At 44.6% G+C, this 14,737-nt stretch overlaps 1 long non-coding RNA gene across 1 annotated transcript; it reads right to left on the reverse strand.

Annotated features, from left to right (window-relative positions):
• Positions 1–537: 537 nt before the first annotated feature.
• Positions 538–11,724, reverse strand: LOC144888630 (uncharacterized). The gene is made up of 2 exons (XR_013621176.1): positions 11,691–11,724; positions 538–3,860 (listed from the first exon to the last, which is right to left on the reverse strand). It is a non-coding gene; the product is annotated as an uncharacterized LOC144888630 (long non-coding RNA).
• Positions 11,725–14,737: the final 3,013 nt, after the last annotated feature.

Genomic DNA, 14,737 nt, shown 5'->3' on the forward strand with positions numbered 1-14,737 from the left:
GGGCTGTTGCCGCCGCGATGAGAGCAGATACCTGGTGTATACCACGCTCCGTTTCTTAATGTAAATACGCTTTAGCTCCGCCACAGCGGCATCGTACGTCGTACATCGTTCAATGCTCCGGTAGACGTGGTGTTCCACTTTAGTCTGCAGAACGTCCAGTTTCGTTTCAGCAGTGGGAACGGTCTCCTGGGCTTTGAACTGGTTCTTCAGTGACCTGAGCCAGTGAGTTAACTCCGAGCCCGAATCCGCAGCTTGTGGGTCAGCGCTGAAGGTCGGTACATGGATCATCCTGTGTCCCGCCATTTCCGTAGATCTTGATTGAGATTAAATGTTGTGAAAATAAACCAAATCCACAACTTTGTCCCATAGGTAGGTTTAATCTCAACCAGGTCTTTAGCATCATCCTGCAAAATACAATCATGCAATAGCTATCAGGATCTTGGCATCATATAGGGAGGATCGATTATATTAGTCAATGCAAGCAAGCCTAGAATACATGTCGGTCTAAGACCTCAAGGGAAGGAAGAAGAAGAAGAATCAGAGCAACAATGTTTAATAAAATCGATTACAAACACACAGTGTGGAGCAAGGCTCGAGAATGCACCGCCTAACACGCAGCGGGCAATTCCTCAAGACACTCGCTGAAAAATAAGTAAAAAGGCATTTCATTTATAGCAAAATATCAGACAAGAATCTGCGCTAAAGACATAGCAAACCCTGGGCCATAAAGACCCACCTTCCCTCGTCCCTTCTTGAAGAAGGCCAAACTTAGACAAACAGATGTAAGCATGGGATAGGCTGAGCCCTTTTGGCTCTTTATCTAAACATATCAGACCCGAGCGCAGGCCGAAGAAAATATTCTCATACACTAGGCTAAATGGTAGATGAATGATTGGATACACGTGCTGAATACAATAACAATCAAGGATATGTAATGTCTATATTTCTTTCCAAGGTTGGTTACATCCTTGATTTAGGAGACATACTAGAAACTACAAAGATATATAATTAATTATTCCCTTTGTGAAGAAGGCGTTTGGCGACATGTTTTCCCTGTACGTGGGTCGCGAGCATATTATCTACTGTTTGGCACATACATTCAAGGACTTGTTTACTGGGCTAAGGATCCACCCTGCACGTCGAGCCTCGAAACCACATTTTGTCCACTCACCTCTGCCTGCAGCTGAGTTCAAATCAGTTTTCAGAAGCACGATATATAATTTCAGATGTTTATGATCAATTGATTCATGGGGTTTAAACCCCAATGGCTGACAGTTCCTTCCTTTGTCTTTACAAGACACCTCCTTGGAAAGACACCGTATATCCCAGTGGTCAGCATCCCAATTAGTCACATGCCAGGCGCGATACAGCGTCACGCATGCTCAAGAAAGATATCGGCCCTAACTGGCCGTCTAACATTCAACGTATGAATTGTTAGCCATAATTCGCGACGACGGCGCCTGGTTAAGAGATTGCTGCCGCCCGGCCGGATTCCGAATCCACCCTCGCAGCGGCATAGGTGCGACCCGGTTGCCAGCCAGATTTAGGGGCCCTCTTTATGCAGGCGTGGTCCTCGCGAATTAGGGCAAACAATCGACGTCCAATGCCATCAAGCTTTGTACATGTGATTGCTGGGTGGTGTAAGTGGTGGTGAGGGTGGTTCTTCCGGATACATGTTTGCCATCCGCTCCTTACTGCTGGCATAATAGCAATAACCTTTAAAAGAACCTACACTTTCTAAATCACAGGTATAATCATCCCAACTAAAATCATCATTATCAGAATCCCAAGCATCAATAGGTTCATCGTTTTCCCCACATACTCCTTCCTTTTCTGCCAATAACATATCCAAAGCCACTTGATTCTGCATCACCATCGTTCGCATATGCACTAATTCGTTTTCCAATTGTAGTTCTGCGATTCGGGTTTCGTTTCCAATTCGTTCCATTACTAATGCGAGACTATCTATTAGCCAATCATTCATAATACATAAGAGGCGTTAGCCAGTACACGCAAGGGGTTTTCCACACAAGTATCACAGTCATCACAAAAATCAATACAGGCAGCAGCCAGTTCCCACATGGGATCAACACAAGTATCACAGTCATCACAAAATTCAATACAATTTTCTGGAGCGCTGGTCACAACTGCCTTGTTGAAGGGCCCATTCAGGTCGACGGCCTTTGTGGTCAGAACCATAGTCGTTGTCGGCGGCTTCTTCACTTTCCATCCTGTAAAATACTTTCTTACACACACCATGATCAAATTCCTAGCCCCCCGTCCCACCAATTGGCATTTAGTTACCTTATCTCTCAGATGGTTGGCTTATTCATAGCCGCATTTCCTGTGTCGTGTCTGGAAATTCAAATGCCATATTTACTTTCACCAATTTCCGAAAATACCTTCCTTTTAATCATCTTCCCTACATCTAATAATACATGATTTACCGAATTTACCTTGGGAAAAATGGATCCCAGATAACAAGTCCCTCCCCACTGGTCGGGTAAGTATGGATATGCTTTATTTCCGCAAATAAACATTACTCCATGGGGTGGGATAAGGGCCGAGGCCATGCATTTACTGATCTCAACGCGGGTGGCGCTTGGTGTTCCCCAAGATATGGTTAGCTTGGTTACGTTATGCTGGGCTTGGTCATCTATGGTTATTACAAGGGGGCCTCCCTTTTCTCTCCCTCTGGTATCGGATGGCAGGGTATGGGTACATTCCGAGGTTCCCATCTGAACGTGTCCCTTTCCTATAAGACACACCCGTCCCTTTTGCTCTGTCACCCAGACTGGATCAGGTGGTTTGTCTAACAAAGCCTGCTTAATGGGTGGGGTATATCGAAACTCCCGGGAACACACTGCTGGGGATTTTGGGCCTATCAGTTCCAAGGTTGTGGTCAGACATGGGGTACGCAAGGGTCCTGAGCACATATCTCGTAGGGACAGGGGCAGCACTACCATTTCTATCCCTGTCGTACTGGTGTGAGGAAAATGCATGCACATCCAACAACGTGATCGGTTCTGTACCTTCGCCATTGCACGGGTCACTGTCCAATACGTATTTTCCTTTGGCTTTTTCCTGCTTTCGATCCGTCGGTGCGGAATTAATATGTATGAGATGCATGGTGGCCTATAGTCGTAGGGGGTCTGTGACGTCATGAATTCACATTGTAGTATCAGAGTAGTGCCGCTGTTCAGTAAAACATGCGTGGTTAAATTGTTCGAGTCCTTTCCCCATTTGTAACCTGGCCTGGCCATGTTTACTATTGGTGCGCTGCCTTGTCGTGGCGCTTGCTTCAAACGACTGAGGGCAGCAAAACCTGTCTTCCTTCCATGTGAGTCTGTGTACAACGCCCTCCACATTATCCGTGTCCATACGTCTTCCTTCACATGGCAGCAGGGTATATTTATCCTTTGACCCCAGATAACTCTCTGCCGGTAGACCTTAACGGTTTGGTCGCCATATGCATATGTCTCCGTGTTCGCCCATGCCCTCGTGTCCCCAGTGCTGGCAAAGCAGTATATTAAACTAAGTGTGATTGCCACCCCTAACAGGCGGTGGTGCAGCATCCTCGATCTGTGGTGGTGCGTTTGAGGTGTCTGTGTTTGTGGGTATGGCCAACTTACAATGTGTGGCATGTACCCAGGACGACTTGCCCTCACAAAACACCGCTGTTGGTGTGATCAGAAGAACTTGGTATGGCCCCGTCCACCTTGGTTCGAGCGCAGTCTTACGGGTGAAATGCTTCACCAGCACGTAATCTCCTGCCTCGAAGGTGTGGATAGGCTTGCTTGCTGGCTCCGGCAGGGCCTCCCGAACACGTTCATGTATGCTGCGCGCTACATGGGAGAGACCTATGCAAAACTTTAAAAACATGTCATCCATGATAGGTAATTCAAGGGCTGCCATATCCACTGGCGCCGATGCCGTTGACATATAGCGCACGAGCGACAGACCATGGTAACCACAGTCGAAAGGCCTGGTGCTGCCCAGGTGGAAGTGACCTGCCTCATCACCCCCCTATGGCACACATGGCCATTTTGATGCGCCATGCGTGCCAACCATGGCAATAAAGCTCGCGGTGCCACGGGTTTGTCATTAATCGTCCACATTTGTCCTTCTGCGGGGCGCTGAGCTCCCAATTTAATCCAATCTTGATGTTCTATGTTTGAGGCCGCGGCTTGTAATTGTATTACATCGAACTCTGTAGGTGCGGATGTCGGAACGTCTGTCTGGGCGGTCGCTTTAGCGCCCTGTTTGCATCAGTCGAGTGGCTGTGAGATGTTGTGTGTTTCGCTGTTGTAGTAGTGTATGGACGCAATGCGGTACCTGTAAAAGGACCGCATGTCCCATTACTCTATCGGCCGTCCGCTCAACTGCGTATCGGGCAGCCGCCACGGCTTGTAAACACAGCGGAAAGCCTTCTTCTACCGCATCAAGCTTTTTGCTGAAATAGGCTACCGGACGTTCCTTATCTCCATGAGTCTGAGTTAACACGGATTGCGCGAATCCCCCTACTGCATGGGTGAAAAGTGTGAAGGCCTTTTTATAGTCAGGAAGGCCCAAGGTTGGGGCCGTTATCAGGGCTCGTTTGAGTCCTTCGTAGCAGCGTATTCGATTGTCCGTCCAGTTTACCATCCGTGGCTGGTCGTTTTTCGTCGCCTCATACAGAGGTTTTGCTAGTAACGCATAGTCAATTATCCATGTACGACAGTATCCTGCCATTCCCAAAAATCGCAACGAACACACTAACACTTCACTGTTATCCTTCACTTCACTTCAAAATTTCACTGTTATCCTATCAATACCTGGACATTTTTTCCCTTCCTTCCTAGATACGCGAATTTCACACCAGTATAAACCCACTGGAAAAATTATCTGAAAAATAACGAAATCGTCTCCAAGTTCTCTAACTAATCTCCATTCGCAATCACCAATTTTACCCTCCTATGCATTTTGCCTTAGGTTTTAGAACCTAGAGTCTACCAAAAACAACAACTAGCCTCCCAAAGCCATTTCCCTGCAAGAGCGGAGGTTAGCCTTGCGGTCCACATGACAATCTTCTTCATTTTGCTCTATCACCTCCCTTTGAGCAATAATTTAATTGATGTGATTCCCATATACCTGGTGGAGTTCTGTTCACCTGGTCTGCAGAGCCGTGATCCAATCTTCACCAGCCCCCAATCACCTTCTTATCACAAAACAACAGTCCATAACTAACCACTTTTCTTTATTTCCTGTCTTTTCCATTAACTTTTATAACCTTTTCCTCCACTTTCTCATCAATTCCTGCAGTCACCTGTCATTGACAAGTAATCCATCTGATTCGACTTTCCAATTTAATCATCTTTGCACTTTCCATGACCTTCTTCACACTTCCTTTTAAACCTTTTCTTCAGACACAACCCACATGAGTTATGAATACAATTTCCCCTTTCAGGCACGTGTCTAGCCACTCACAAAGTGTCCATAAGACAACGTCATCATATTTCACAGAACTCCACCACTCTATTAAATCCTAAACATGCCCAATGGGCAATCCACGAAAAAATCAAAGCCTTTTCAGTCCCCCTTTCCCATACACTAGCCAATGTAAGTCAGCCAAACATAAACAAAGAGGTTCCAGCGAGTTGTGACCTCCATAACTCTAAACAACTCCGCTGGCACCTTTTAAAACAAACTTTCCCAGTCACTTACTAAAATAAAGTGCAGCTCTTGTCCGTAGATATACGTTAACCAAGGTTACATGAGACTTGACAACAATATTCCTGCCCCGTGGAGCAAGGCATCAGAGACAACTCCCCTCTCCACCTGAACTTATCCCAGGTAGAATTTGGCTACCTACAGAGAAAGTACCTGCACAACACATTTACAAACCAATTCGTTCCCTCGTATTAGGGGACGTCACAAATGTTCCACCACAATTCACAGCAGGTGACCACCCATCTGCCTTCTGTCGAAGTCCAGTTCAATTTCCATTCACAGACAGACAGACAGACGAATCCCCAACGTACTAACAGGATGGTCTCACAGAGGCCATTCCATTCAAATCTGTGGGCTGCCACGATTCTTCCCGCCAGGACACATCATCATAGTCCCCATAGTCACACGACACGTCAGCAGACACAGTGAATGACATTCGACACCATAACAGATGCCGCAGACACTGCTCCTCTTTGATCCATATCTGCAGACGCAGTCAGACACACCCAGTTGGACAGACATCCTGGCTCCACATTACAACTGCAGACATCCGAAATGACAACAGCTAACTCCAAATATTTATTGTCCCCCTTTCAGGGAAGTCAAATCAACCACCATTAAAGCACAAAACAGAAAACGACCATATACTCAGAGTATATGCCATATACTCAGAGTGAGACCCGAAAATCAAGCAGACAGACCGACTATCGAACCTGTCTTTCGACACTGCCGAACGACAAGTCTGCAGACACTGAGGGAGTGACATTCGACCCCCAGTAGATACCGCGGACACCGCTTTGGTCCGCACCTGCAACTCCATCAAAATCAGTGTTCAGAGACATGACTCCATGGACAGCCAGAAAGCCAGACAAATACGGACACACACACACAGAGATAGACACAGGTGGGTTATCGCCTGCATTCTGTACAAATTCCATGTTCCTGTCTATAAGTTGGCCCATCAAGTGTAACCCCTTTCACAAAACCTTTTCTGAGGGTCAAATGTGACAGACAGACAGACCGGCAAATAGGCAGGGGCAAATCCCGAGGCCCCAGACACCATCACCACACACATACCCCGCATTACATAGGAGTATCAATGAGCCGGACAGCAAATGCCATATGTCTTCGTCCCAAATCGAGGGCAAATTTTCACAATGGCGAACAATTAATATATTGTCCACATTCATCTTGGTCACCCCAACCCATTCTGGCTCTCCCCAAGAGCTCCGTGTCCGGACAGACAGACAGATAAACAGACCGGGTGAAACCATAACCATCCATCCTTCCGATTGGACTCACGTCAGCATCACATGTCATTCTTGCCTTCATTCAACGCATTCTGCCATCCCAAGTCGGCCAAATACAAGCCCCGGCCATGCCGTTGAATAAACACCCAGTCGGTTGACAGCCTATCATTTTTGACTTTCACTCCCATTCTCCCTTGCTACATTTGGAGAGCCGTTAATGTGGGGATGTAATTGAACACTTGTTTTAAAGCCCTGTCTACACATGCTCTCCATAACATACTCATTATTCCCTGCCAATTTTACTCATCCGGATTGCCCAACGCCTGTAGGCAATTTGGGGAACCCCTTGTCAATCCATGACACACATCAATGACACACACACAATAAACACAAATACACGCTGCAATGACAGATCATTCATTCCCTTATACACAAATACCATGTGACTGACCCTTTATTCTCCAAAAACCACATAAACATTTTCTATTTCCACATATAAGAAATAACCAATATCTCCCTTGAGATACAAAACAAAAACGCTTCCAACTCTAGCATCCCAAAGTCTTCCTTGGAAGCATGCTCGACCATGCAGCATCGCTTCCACTCAGCACACAACAGACCTGTGCTCACTCCAACACATCCAGTGCGTAGCTTAACTTAAAATACTCATCGTCCTACTTTTCTTGGGCTAGTCCCTCCTGGTAGTCCTAAGATCGGGTCGCCCCCCGATCCCTAACCTTAAACGCAGTTCTCACGCCGGAGTAACTTAACACCTATTATCTATCACCCACATATGGGTCTACCTGCTTCCCACGCAGGAAGCTTACCTGAGGGATATCCCTCCTTATCTCGGGCGCCCTGTATAATCGATTCATTACCCACTGCTGCTCTGGTTTAAACTAAATATGGTTCGGAATGCAAGCCAGGTGGTACAGCCGACAGAGGTCCACACGTCCAAAGCAAGGCAGGAGGCTTCAATTTCGATGTGCAAAAATTGCTTACCCAAATTAGGTGCCGGCAGGCCTCCTTCCCGACCTGGAACGTGAGGATCCACCTCGTCTGCACACTTGGATGATCCCACTTCTGACACCAAAATTGTCGGTCTAAGACCTCAAGGGAAGGAAGAAGAAGAAGAATCAGAGCAACAATGTTTAATAAAATCGATTACAAACACACAGTGTGGAGCAAGGCTCGAGAATGCACCGCCTAACACGCAGCGGGCAATTCCTCAAGACACTCGCTGAAAAATAAGTAAAAAGGCATTTCATTTATAGCAAAATATCAGACAAGAATCTGCGCTAAAGACATAGCAAACCCTGGGCCATAAAGACCCACCTTCCCTCGTCCCTTCTTGAAGAAGGCCAAACTTAGACAAACAGATGTAAGCATGGGATAGGCTGAGCCCTTTTGGCTCTTTATCTAAACATATCAGACCCGAGCGCAGGCCGAAGAAAATATTCTCATACACTAGGCTAAATGGTAGATGAATGATTGGATACACGTGCTGAATACAATAACAATCAAGGATATGTAATGTCTATATTTCTTTCCAAGGTTGGTTACATCCTTGATTTAGGAGACATACTAGAAACTACAAAGATATATAATTAATTATTCCCTTTGTGAAGAAGGCGTTTGGCGACATGTTTTCCCTGTACGTGGGTCGCGAGCATATTATCTACTGTTTGGCACATACATTCAAGGACTTGTTTACTGGGCTAAGGATCCACCCTGCACGTCGAGCCTCGAAACCACATTTTGTCCACTCACCTCTGCCTGCAGCTGAGTTCAAATCAGTTTTCAGAAGCACGATATATAATTTCAGATGTTTATGATCAATTGAGTCATGGGGTTTAAACCCCAATGGCTGACATACATGTGTGAGTACGTACCGTTCAGGACTACATGTCATAGTAAAATGTCACAGGAGTGGCTCAGCGTCGCGGACGTCCGAGGTCTTATAGACGCCCCTCTGCGGTTTAAGTGGGCATCACTCCTGGGTTCAACTTTGATATACATTTTCACTACAGATACTGCAAGGACTTCCAGGAAAGAAGTTGGAATTTCAAAAAAGTGGATCTGGGGTGAATTAGCGGGGGTAGAAAAGATCAAGGTTTTGGATGGGGGAAGATAAGAGATGGTGGTGAACAGCTGTTTTAAAGACCTGGAGGGAGGAGTGGGATTGAAGAGAGTGGGGGAGTTTGTTCCAGAGGTGGGAGAAAAGAGGAACGAAAGAGTGAAGGTGAGCAGAGAGCCGAGATTTCGGCAATTTAACCATCAGAGGGTTGCTGGCAGATCTTGTGCGACCTGTAGGAATATTTGGGGGACAGAGCACAGAGAGAGCTGGGGGAGCAAGGCCGGAGAGGAGTCGGTAGAAGACAGAAAGACCACCAACCTGCCTGCGGTGAGTGAGTGACAGGCCCTCGGAGGTAGCTTCATTCAACATTATTATCCGGAAGTAAAGGTTCACGTGTTCTTTCCACGTGTGCAAAAAACAAACTCCATTCCACGTGTGCATGGACGTGCAATTCACATATGTAAAATAAATAAATTAACAGACGGGAAATTGCTGAGAGATATTTCTTCGTTTTTATTTTATTAGTCATGTGCACACACACTTTAAACATGTATATACATGTGGGATGTGGGATATATACATGTGGGACATGTGGGTGTGTGTGTGTGTGTGTGTGTGTGTAGATGTATATGTGTATATATGTGCATATATATATGTGTGTGTGTGTGTGTATATGTATATGTGTATATATGTGTGTGTGTATATGTATATGCATGTGTGTATATGTATATGTGTATGCGTGTGCATGTGTGTCGGTGTACAAGTGTGTGTATGTGTGTGTATATGTGTGTGTGTGTGTGTGTGTGTGTGTGTGTGTGTGTGTGTGTGTGTGTGTGTGTATGTGTATATATGTGTGTGTGTATATGTGTGTATGTGTATATGTGTCGGTGTACATGTGTGTGTGTGTGTGTGTGTTTGTGTATATATGTGTGTGTCTGTATGTGTATATGTGTATATGTGTGTGTGTGTATGTGCGTGTGTGTGTGTGTGTGTATGTGTGTGTGTGTGTGTGTGTGTGTTTGTGTGTGTGTGTGTGTGTGTGTGTGTGTGTGTGTGTGTGTGTGTGTGTGTGTGTGTGTATACATGTGTGTGTGTATACATGTGTGTGTGTGTGTATGTGTATATATGTGTGTATGTGTAATTGTGTATATGTGTGTATGTGTGTGCATGTGTGTGGGTGTGCATGTATGTGGGTGCGCATGTGTGTGTACGTGTGTGTGTGGATGTATAGATGTGTATATGTGTACAGTACATATATATATATATATATATGTGTGTGTGTGTGTGTGTGTACATGTGTGTACATGTGTACATTTTACATGAGATGTAATAACACATTTCAAACTGTATTTCCCATGTGGACGCACATGCATTCACATGTTATCAGAAGTAAATACATTGTGTAGATTACATTATTTGTGCATCTGATAAATTGCCAGTAACCATTTTGTGAAACTGAATGTGCAGGTGCAGCATCTAACTCAATATGTCGGAATGTCATACACGGCCATGCCCATGGGATTCCCACAGGTGACCCCACTAGTCTTATTATAATAGAGCAAACGCATATGGTTATGTTTATATGCGACGAAAACGTCTTGTTCTTCTTCAATTAAAATTAACACCCTCTTCATTAACCCTCTTAATTACGTTTAGACTGGTGAGACCCTTCAGACCTTTGACGACCCTTTAATTCCCCCAAGACCCTTAAGACCACCAAGACCCAAAATACCCTTAAAGACCAAAAACACCCCGAAGACCCAAAACACCCCAAAGACCCAAAACACCCCAAAGACCCAAAATACTCTTGAAGGCCCTGAGGCTCAAAAAGACCCTGAAGACCCAAAATGCCCCGAAAACCCAAAACACCCCGAAGACCCAAAAATACCAAAATACCCTTAAAGACCCAGAGGAACCAAAGGACCCTTCAGACCCAAAAGTTCCTGAAAACACTGAAGACCCAAAATACCCCAAAGAGTAAAAATACCCTTAAAGGCCCAGAGGATCCAAAAGACCCTGAAGACTCAAAAGACCCAAAAGACAACGAAATAGTCAAAGATGCATATCCCTCTGAAGTGAAGCGCGTGGAGTGCACGGAGTCACGCTAGTATATATACATATATGTTTAGCCTCGTCGCCATGTAATTAATCTGGGATGTGTTCAGGTACCAATCTGATGTTACAGTTACATGGTCTCATGTCTCATGGTCTCATGTTACTCCCTAATTCAGTAATTGCCCCTGTGCTCAGACATCGGTACCTCGTTCGTTTGAGCTCAAGGCCCTGGGCTGCCGGTCTAACGTTTCTAGTTCTCGTGGCTTACGCACTCGACAGCTTTTAATACAGTGTACATCGAAAACGCGGACGAAAGGACATTTTTAAAAATTAAAGACAAGTATCGCAGGTCTCAGTAGAGTGACACTCTATATCCTATGGAGATATGAATGAAGACGACAGTGCAGGAGGGACACACACAACCACTGAAATGAGAATACATCGAACCCTCATTGTGGAAATTAAAGAGGCCGAAGGACGATAATCGGGCCGGAAGGAACTGCGTATTGAGCCGGAAGCACACAAATAAACATAAATAGGCGATAAAACGCTATTTTGGAGCATCGTTTGCATGAAATATTATTTTCCCACACACTCACCTAATTTTCCGGGTGTTTATCGTAAGTATTTATCGACGATTTCCTGGTTCAGAGTCCAGACTGAGGCAATTTTCGCGCGGTTCGGCGTCTTCAGAGAAATGCGCGATTACCACAGCTGGATCGAATATCCGTGGACACCACAGCGAGAAAGATTACATTTCATCAAATAAAGGTTGGTGTATAACATAGCCATTGTTTGAATCTCTATTTGATGAGGAAACTGATGCAATGTCTCACATGATACCTCAGTGTTGCTTTCACGGTTAAGGTGGATACCTGGAGATCGCAAGGTCCTGATTTCAAGCCCCTGTGACACGTTGAATTAACACCAGGTGGGTTCACTCAGCCTGTCATTGTTCATAGTCAAAAAAAATAACAAACAAGTACAGATACATTCGAAGTACACCGCCCCATGCCAAATAATTAAATACGCTCAACGCGGCATTGCCGGGCGCCATTTAATTGTATAAAAAATATTTGTGTGGAGCTCAAACTCAAGACACTGAGATCTTAAGCAAGTCACCTCGATCATTAAGCCAACACCAGGCTCACGATTACCAGGATAATGCGGAACAAATTACTTCACAGCCAACACCAAAATGGTCAAAATTGGGTTTTGGGTGTTAACTCCACATGTTGCACCACATACAGTGCATTCAGAAAGTATTCAGACCCCTTCACTTTTTCACATTTTGTTATGTTGCAGCCTTATGCTGAAATCGTTTAAATTCATTTTTTCCCTCATCAATCTACACTCAATACCCCATAATGGCAAAGAGAAAACAGGATTTTAGAAAGTTTTGCAAATTTATTAAAAAGAAAAAACTGAAATATCACATTAACATAAGTATTCATACCCTTTGCTTAAGTATTCATTTGGACTCCAATCAAGGTGTAGAAACATGTCAAAGATGATCAAGAGAAATGGGAGGCACCTGAGCTAAATTTCAAGTGTCATAGCAAAGGGTATGAATACTTATGTCAATTTGATATTTCAGTTTTTTCTTTTTAATAAATTTGCAAAACTTTCTAAAATCCTGTTTTCTCTTTGCCATTATGGGGTATTGAGTGTAGATTGATGAGGGAAAAAAAGAATTTAAACGATTTCAGCATGAGGCTGCAACATAACAAAATGTGAAAAAAGTGAAGGGGTCTGAATACTTTCTGAATGCACTGTACATGTTCATGCCAATTGCCTACATATGATCTTCATTTTGACCACGCTTACATCAAGAAGGGTTTGTCTTTCACTGGCGTGACACAATATTTACAGACACACCACACACCCTGTGTCTGCTGTTCATTACAGTTCCTTATGGCATTTTCCTTACAGGTAGCGATTCGTATCGACGAGGCGTGTGAAGAGCGATGGAGAACAAGACATGTTTCTTGATTGTGGTTCTTATCACCTTGGTTCTGCTTCTGGCACATTTATTCCCAAAGTATGTCGTTTTTTTTTCCGAACGTCAATTCTCTTGTATATTTTCTAGAAGGTGGGTTATCGATTCTATAATAATAATAATAATAATTCATTTATTTTGTATAGCGCTTTTCCAGAAGCCCAAAGGTGCTTTGACAGAGTGGAAAACATAATGCATAACAATACATGAAAACAACAATTGCAAAAAGACAAGAATCAATAGGGAAATATTTAAAGCAAAAGGAGGGAGAAGGAGAAGAGATAGTCAGGGGTTAAATGCTGTGGGTTGAATGTTGAATGCAGTGTTGAACAGGTGGGTCTTTAGTGATGTTTTGAATGTGGTGAGTGAGGAGGAGTCTCTGATGGTGTGAGGTAGTGAGTTCCAGAGGGTGGGAGCAGCGATGGAGAAGGCCCTGTCCCCCCAGGATCTGAATTTGGTCCGGATGGAGGGGGTCAGGAGGTTGGTACCAGCAGAGCGGAGGTTGCGGGTGGGAGTGTGTCTGGAGAGGAGGTCAGCCAGGTAGGATGGGGCCAGGTTATGGAGGGCTTTGTATGTCAAGAGGAGGATTTTGTACTGGATTCTCTGGGGGATGGGGAGCCAGTGAAGCTTGTAAAGGACGGGGTGATGTGGTCACGGGTCCGGGAATGGGTGAGTAGACGGGCAGCGGAGTTCTGAATGTATTGGAGTTTATTGGTGATTTTTTAGGGTGAACCATAGAGGAGGCTATTGCAGTCGTCCAGACGGGAGGTGATGAAGGCGTGGATGAGGGTTTCTGCAGCCGTGGAGGAGAGGGATGAGCGGAGACGGGCAATGTTTTTCAGGTGAAAGAAGGCTGACTTTGTGATCTGTTTAGTGTATTTGTCGAAGGAAAGGGTTTGGTCAAAGATGACGCCAAGATTCCGGATGTGAGGGGAGGTGGATACTGGGATACCGTCGATGTTGAGGGCAAAGTTATGGGTGGATTTTGTGAGCGTTTTTGGGCCAATGATGATTATTTCAGATTTATCACAGTTAAGCTTGAGGAAGTTGATTTGAAGCCAGGATTTTATTTGAGAGCCGTTTGTGTGTGAATGTGTGGGTCGCCATTTTTCTCAGAAATGGCTGAACAGATATTCATCAAACTTTCAGGGGTTCATTCGTGAATGCTGTCGAGTGTTTTAGGCAAAAAAAAGATTAAAAAGAAAAAGTAGAAGTTTTTGTGGATTTCTCTTTAATTTGTGATTTTTCTTTAATTTTGGTTTAGTTGAATTTTGTGCCTCAGCCTTTGTAGCTATGTGAAAGGTAATCCATAATAATAGATGTGAGTGTGGGTGTGTGTTGTTGGTTGTTACCTCCACATGCAGGTTTCAAAAGGTGGAACATAGCCCTCCCAGGTCTCAAAGTATCCACCTTCACGCACGTGTGTGTGTGTGTGTGTGTGTGTGTGTGTGTGTGTGTGTGTGTGATATATATAAATATAAAACAAACAAGTACAGATACATTCAAAGTACACCGCCCCCATGCCAAGTAATTAAATATCGTACAGCGCGGCATTGCCGGGGCGCCTCTTGCCCAGCAAAAAAATCGTCATGAATCAAATAATTAAATAATTAATCGATTAATTGATTAATTAATAAATCAAAAATA

Source organism: Myxine glutinosa, chromosome 13, assembly GCF_964187855.1.
Source record: "Myxine glutinosa chromosome 13, kmMyxGlut1.1, whole genome shotgun sequence".
In the NCBI taxonomy this organism is placed as follows: Eukaryota; Metazoa; Chordata; class Myxini; order Myxiniformes; family Myxinidae; genus Myxine; species Myxine glutinosa.